Here is a 7,610-nt window from a genome sequence, read left to right as displayed (position 1 = left end):
GGGTCACGTCCTTGCAAGAGCCGAGAAGCCAGACCCCTCCACTGCCCTTACTCCTGCTGCTCTCCCAGAACCTGGGCTTCGGGCTCCCATAAAATTGGCAAATCTTCACTTTGCCAGAGTCGAACACCACTTTGGAGGGCCTCCTTCCCATCAGGAAGGTCCGGTCGCAAACGGAAACGTGCACCAACATGTGGCTGTCCCGGCCACCTTGCGCATGCTCTGGGCGCAGAGCTGGGGAGTCTGGTCCTCTGGGCCGCCTTCCTGCTTCTTGCTCCTGTCGAGGGAGACAGCTGGGTGGGGTCCTCTGGGGTGTGCACACTTGGCTGCAGACCCCAGTGCCCGCACCTACCATCAGCAGGCTCAGGTCTGGCCTGCGGCAGGAGTCAGCCTTGGGGCCTCCTTGATGGCTCTCCTTCCCCAACCCTCTTCCATCACACCCGGGCCTGCAGCGCTTTATAGTTTGAATCCTCTCTGAGGAAGGGGACCATCTGGGTCCCCGTGCCCTGTGGAGTTCCCGCACACCCTCACTTCCTGCACTTCTGTACTTAACAGCCGGTGGCCCTGGACGGCACATGTGGGCTGAAGTGAACTTTACATGTGGGCTGTGGACGTGGACCCTGCATGGGCTTGTTGGGAACTGAACATTTCCATGTTTTTTTTGTTTTTTTTTTCAGCTGGAGGAAGAGAGATCTGTGTTTCTTGGCTCCAGTGTGGGGGGGCCTGGGCACTCTCAGAGACTCCTCATCAGAACTTGAGGGAGAAAAAGAATCAGTCTGTTTTTCTGGTTTTCTTTCTTCTTTCTTTGGGGGCCACACCTGGTGATACTCCGGGCTTCCTCCTGGCTCTGCACTCAGGAATCACTCCTGGCTGCTCTCCGCTGGCCCCTGTGGGATGCCAGGGATCAAACCTGGGTTGGCTGCGTGCGAGGCAAGCACCTTTCCCGCTGTGCCACTCAGACACACCTGCCAGTTTTTAAGTGAAACGTGAAGGTTTGTGCCTACAGTCATGCTTGCTTTTGTAAAGTGGGATTTTTCCCCCCGTGGATTTTAAAGAAGTGAGTCTGTCTTTGTAGGAGAGGGAAGGCCCTCTTGACTCCCTGCTCTGAGAGGAACCGAGGGGGCCCAGCATGTCCTCCTGGGGTCTTCCCTGGGGCACCCGGGAGCTTGCGCTCAGGAAGGGAAAGGGGAGCTCTGGCTGCCTCAAACCCTGGGGCGGGGACTGGAAGCGGGTCCCAGCCTCCTCTGTGGCGGGCTCCGATGGCTCCCGCAGATGGCTCACCGTCTCACGCTCTCCTTTACCACAGATTGATTTCCTGAATTCCGTGATTGTGGACCTCCAAAGAAAGAATCGGGACCTCAACAATAAAGTGGAGATGATGTCCGAGGCCGCTCTCCAGGAAGGGGGACGACCTCAACAATTGAACAATTACAAAAACAACAGTTTCCGCCCGGCCACCCCATTCTCTGCACTGTGCAGAAATCTCCAGCAGTTGATGGATGACATAACAGTCTACTTGTGAAACACCTAAAATGACCAATTTACTGTTTTTATAAGCTTTACTTTTTTTGACTGTGCGTTTAGATGATGTATGATGAGAAATTCAACATTAATTCTTTTGGATTTTCTTATCACAAAAAAATTAAATGAAGGACCTCAACCATCAGAAGTTTATCATCCAGTTTGAATCTATTTTTTTTCACTTGAATGTTTTCTAGTTCTGTAAAAAGTGATAAATAATGTACCATCCAGGCTACATGTATAATAAGAACTTCTATCATTGTATATATGCTTTTGATGTATTTTCCTCTGGAGATTATCAACTGTCTGACAAGTGAAAGATCTGTATCAATTGAAATTTTTAGTAATAACCATTATTGAAATTGTTTCACAAACTATGTAAAGCAGTATTAAAATTTGAGCAAACAAGTGTCCTATATCTACTTTAATAAAATTATTTCTTTTTGCCAGTGATAACTGATTATGCTCGGGTTCATTTATAAAAGATTTTTGGCTAACAATCAAGAATTATAGAGTCAAATAAGTCAAACAGTTTCTACAATGGAATTCTAATACACCAATTTCTTTTTGTTTCTTTATGTTTGTGCCACACCTGGTGATGTCTTAGGGCTTATTCATGGCTCTGCACTCAGGAATCACTCCTGACAGTGCTTGGTCAGACTATATGGAATGTCAGGGATTGAAGCCAGATTGGCCAAAGCAAATGCCCTACCAGCTGCACTATTGCTCTGGACCTGTAAATCATTTTCTTAAAAGCGTTTATCTTGGGCTAAAGAGATAGTGCAGTGAGTAGGGTACTTGCATGTGGCTGATCTGGGTTCAATGGCAGGAATCCCATCCAGTCATCTGTGCCCTGGCAGGAGCAATCTCTAAGTGCAGAGGCAGGAGTAAACCCTAAGAAGCACTGGGTTGGGGGTATGGTGCCACCAGCAGGTCAGTCTGTACCTGTGAGGCGAGTGCATCAGCAGCCTGATGGCGCCTTCAGACTTCCAGGTACCCCCAAATTGCTGCCGTGCGTTTGGCCAGACCCCAAAAACTTGAGGCAGAGTTGACAAAGAAAGTAAACAGGTAAAAGATATGTGGGAGATACACCCACAAACCACCTCCAGTTCAGCTATATAATTGGAGGCATGGCCTCTCTGGTTCCTGATTGAACTGCTGAACAGCCATGATCCCAGAGACTCAGAAACAAATCTCGAAACCCAACGACTTTTGGCAGAAATGTGTCCAGTCCCTGCAGTAAGTTAGAGGCGCTGGGCCACCCCAGGTGGGAATAGATTTTGTGCCTTGGCCTGTTCCCCCTGGCAGCCCGCTGGCCGCCATCCTCCAGAGGCCACTGGACAGTCAGATTTAGGCCCACAGTGACGAGACATGTAGGGCCTCACGGGATGGGGGTGGAGCTAGCCCTTTCCTAAACAAAAAGATCCCAAGTCGTCACCCACAAACGGCCTCTCTGGCTCCTGATTAAGGTGCTTAACGGCCATGATCCCAGAGACTCAGACACAAATCTCAGAATCCAGTGGCTTTTGGCAGAAATGCATCTGAACCCTGCAGTAGGTTACTGTCGCTGGGCCGTTCCAGGGAGGAAAGGGTGCTATCCCCTCCACCTGCTCCCCCTTGGCGGCTCGGTGGCCGCCATCCTCCAGAGGCCATTGGACAGTCAGGTTTGGGCCCTCAGTGATGAGACATGTGGGGCCTCACGGGATGGGGGTGGGACCAGCCCTTTCCTCCCCATCCCAGCAAGACCCCTAGTCACCACCCACTAACGGCCTTTCTGGCTCCCGATCAATCTGCTTAATGGCCATGATCCCACAGACTCAGGAACAAATCCTGGAACCCAGCAGGTTTTGGGAAGAAATTCCTCCAGATTTAATTGTTAAAATTTTGGAATTTCAAAATCGCACAGCCACTACTACAACCACGTGACATCATATGTTATTCATAACCAGGAATAGAAAACAAATTGTCTACTGTTGCCCTTTCAGCAGCTCTGAGTGTTGGGGTAAAATCCCAAATAATAATGGTGGGTCCAGTGTCAAAATATTGAATGTAATCAAAGTAGAGAGAGCGCAATGTGAAAATCATCTCTCCACAGGTAGGGGGAGGGTGTGGGATGGGGGTATACTGGGGTTTTTGGTGGTGGAGAATGGCACTGGTGAAGGTATGGGTCTTTCATTTTATAACCAAGATTTAAACCCAAAAGCTTTGTAACTGCTCTCATGGTGATTCAATAAATAAAATTATAAAAAATGAAAAAAAAAGAACCACTGGGTGAGGTTTAAAGGCATAAAAACCCAAAACAAATAAAACCTCTATTGCATTATTGCAAAGCTTCATAACCAATGTAGCCTAAAATGAATACCTTCAGTGATTCTCCATAGCTATTTGACAAGACGAAAATAAAGGGACACCATGCAGTACAGACACCATCAATCCATAAAGTCTGGGAAAGAAACTGGAAGTTGCTATATTAACTCAAAATTAACAGAACCAAAGATGCTTATAAGCACCAACTCCTTTACGTTTGCAGCACATGTGTCCTCAGGTTGATTTTTCTGGAAAAAAAACTTGAGTAAGAACGTTACTTTTAGCCTACATAATTGAATACCTGAAAGATAGCTCCGTGACAATTGGGCCCTAGAAAAGCAAGTCCCAGCCCATATCCTGCCCTGCAGCTGCGTCCTGTTGATAGCACCAAGGACACCCATCTTCTTCTTGTTGCCCCTGGAATTCACCAAATAAGGTCATGGGGCCAGAGAAGGCCTGATTGGCTGCCTGCGTGCAGCATCTAATGTGATCATTCGAAGGTATTGGGTGATTTGTGCGCTGGCTTTTCTGAGACGGCGGGAAGTTGCCCTATAAGAAGCTCCCTCTGAAGAGGCTCAGGGCTCTCAGCCACTGACGGTTTGCGGTCATGCTGTGAGTCCGAGAATGCTCGAATAAACCTCTTGCTTTTGCGTGGACTTGGTCTCTCAGAGTTTTCCTTGACAGGTGAGGCTGTCCTGAGCTCGGACCCTACCAAAGCAGTTTGAAAAAGAAAAATTTCTATGTCTGCTTCTTTTCCTTCCTGTTTTAAGTTCATGGAAATTTTGTTTTCCCACCAGAAGGAGGCGAAGGCCCTGCAGGTGGCCTCCGAGAAGCTCGCCAAGGAGATTGAGTGGCTGAGGACCAAGCTGGACCATGCCAACGAGGAGAACACGGACGTGATCGCCCTGTGGAAGTCCAAGCTGGAGACGGCCATCGCCCCGCACCAACAGGCCATGGGCGAGCCGAAGGCGTTCGTGAGCCGGGGCGTGCGTGCCGAGGCGGCCGAGCTGGCCGAGCTCAAGATGCAGATGGAGAGGCTGCAGTTCGAGTCCCAGCAGGAGGTGGAGAGCCTGAAGGCCCAGCTGGCGGCTGAGCGTGCGGCACATGCCTCCGAGCTGCAGACGCTCAGGTCGCGGCTGGTCAGGATGGCCCAGGAGCAGAAGAACAGCCTGGAGGCCGCGCGGGCCAAGCTCGACCAGACTGAGGACCAGCACCTGGTGGAGATGGAGGACGCCCTGAACAAGCTGCAGGAGGCGGAGACGAAGGTAAAGCACCTGGAGGGGTTGCGGGTCATGTGTAGGCAGCAAGCCCAGGCCCTGGCCGACGCCACGGCGCAGCTGGAGGCCACCCAGGAGAAGCTCTTGCAGCTCGATGGGCTCCGGAAGGCCAGTTCCGAGCTAAATTGGGAATGGAGAAGCTCAGGCAGCAGCTCCAGGTGGCTGAGCAGCAGATTCAGGAGTTAGAGAATGCAGAGCGGGCCGAGAGCGGCAGGTTGGTACCCGGGCGCCCTCGCCCACTTCCACGCTCGCTCCCTGCATGCTGTGTGTCAGTGTGCTCGCCGCCGTGTTCCGGCTTGGTGCTGACAGGTCTCCCGGTCACGTCCTGTGAGGTTCCCTCTGATGGGACTGAGAACGTGTCGGCACGATTCTGGGGCTGTCATTGGTCCCCAGCACCCGGATGCCGTGCTAGCCTTGGTCCCAGCTAATCGGGCCCGTCTGGGGTCTTTCTGAAACAGAGAACTCTTCACAAGGCCAGTGAGAAAACAAGATAGGAGCCCCCAAAGCAAACCTCGACCCCCCCACCCCCTGCGTACTCGCCGAGTCCGCCCAGACCCTTGGGCTCGAGGCTGGCTGCGAGGGTCTTTCCCTGGCCTTGCTGACCACCTGATCGTGTGACTGGCTTTGCCGTCCTCTCCCCGAGGCGCCTCAGTTTCCAGCTGGTGCTCAATGCCTCTGAACCTCTGAGCTCCCTCAGGGCTGGTGACGTGGCCCATCTTGGTATTTCTCATTGCCCGCCCCTCCCTGCCTGCAGCACAAGCCCCCGCCCAGCCCTGCAGAGATTTCATCCCTTTCAGTCTCTAAGGGGTGCTTGGGCCAAGTCCGCCTTCCAGCATGGCCTCCTGCTAGCCACGGGCATGGACTCTCATGGTAGTGATGTCGGTGAGCCCCACGGGTGACTTATGTGAAGCGGGGAGGAGAAAGACGGTCACTTTCTCCCCACCCGCCTCTGCCACCCGGGACCCAGGGTTACTGGGTACTTGTCTCGCCTCACAGAAAGGAATTTCAGGAGTAGACAAGCAGTGAAACAAATAGATTTTATTTGGAGGATTTTTGGAGAGGGAGAGAAAGGGATAAGCAGATAAGCGGGGGAATGGAGAGTAAGAGAGAGAGTAACGCGTCCAGAGAGAACGCGGGCTCCTCCGAGGGTGGAGAGAGCCCCTCCACACATCCCAGCATTAGACACGAGAGCATGAAAATACACATCTCAAGAGGGGAGATGCGGGCGACACATGTGCTCAGCCACGTGGACGTACCACACATGGGCTCAGGCAGCATGTGCGCACCCTGCCTTTCTTCCAGGTGGCCTTTATAGGGTTTCTCCAGCCTGTCCCCACGTGAAGCTTCTTCCCGGGTAAAAGTCCGGTTGCTAAGGAGATTACCAGGGAGGTCCAAAAAGAGGAATTTCCTGGGGAGGCCTATGTCCTGAGGGTCTGCAGATGGTCTTATCAGGCCTTTGTTTTCTGTATCCACAAGGTGGGTCCTTCCTAGAATTCTTCTTCCATGAAACTGTGTTTCATTGCAAAGGGCCTTTCCCTATCTACTTTTCTACATCAGTAGCCCTGACCCTGGGGAAGGACAAGAGAGTGAGTTCTGGGCCAAGCCGAGCAAGCTGCATTTCTCACCAAGGAGCCCCGAGAAATGCCCTTTTCCTCCTATAGGATTGTGGTGGCAGAGACGTGCCCTCCCAGCCGCCCCCTTCCCCCCCTTTCTCCCCCCTCCCCCCGAGGCTGAGCGCTTTTTTGGAGAAACTTCTCTGTTGGCCAAGTTGGAAGGGCTGTGGGATTTGTAGACAGGACTGACAGACATAACAGAAGGACCCAGAGACCCCCGGGAGTTCCTCTCAGGACTCAGGACTCCTTAGCTGGCATTCCAGAAACACCGGCTGAAACAAACGGAATCAATTCCTAGGACACAGCAGGGGATAGTTGAGCCACTTGTTCGCATCAAGATGTAACAAACGTCAAGTTCTGGTGACTGCTGCCTAGTGGATTAGAGGTTCTTCATTTTAAATTCATATTGAAACCCCTCAAACTTTTAAAGTCACAGACAAGAAACTACAAGAAAGTAAATCTTGGGGGCCAGAGTGATAGTACAGTGGGAAGGGCATTTGCCTTGCACACGGCCTACGTGAGTTCGATCTCCAGCATCCCATAGGGTCACTGTCATTGTCACTGTCCTCCCGTTGTTCATCAATTAGCTCGAGCAGGCCAAAAAAAAAAAGATAAACCTTTTCTTCCCTCCCTCCCCTCCCTTTCTCTTTCTTCCCTGTTTCCTCCCTCCCTCCTTCGTATCCTTAGCCTCCCTCCTCCCTTGCTTACTTCCTTCTTCCTCGCCAAGCCATGCTCTCGCCTCTGGGGTCCTCCCACCCAGCAGTAGCTGGTCTTTTCAGCTTGTGGACCGATCTCAGGCTCGCCCAGTGGTGCTGCAGTTCTACCTCGGACCTGGTGTGTACTCCAGCCCTTTGTACCGTCTCTCCGCCAGCCAAATGAACGAGGCTTTGGAGAA

The 7,610-nt window shown here is 51.8% G+C and overlaps 1 protein-coding gene across 1 annotated transcript in view; it reads right to left on the bottom strand.

Annotated features, from left to right (window-relative positions):
- Positions 1–7,610, bottom strand: part of SNED1 (sushi, nidogen and EGF like domains 1) — a 537,305-nt gene that overhangs the window by 11,357 nt on the left and 518,338 nt on the right. The gene's annotated exons all lie outside the window — the stretch shown is intronic.

The sequence above is a fragment of the Sorex fumeus genome, unplaced genomic scaffold, assembly GCF_029834395.1.
Source record: "Sorex fumeus unplaced genomic scaffold, SorFum_2.1 ptg000207l, whole genome shotgun sequence".
Taxonomy (NCBI): Eukaryota; Metazoa; Chordata; class Mammalia; order Eulipotyphla; family Soricidae; genus Sorex; species Sorex fumeus.
The sequence above is the reverse complement of the archived record's forward strand: the minus strand, read 5'-3'. Positions and strand labels throughout refer to the sequence as shown.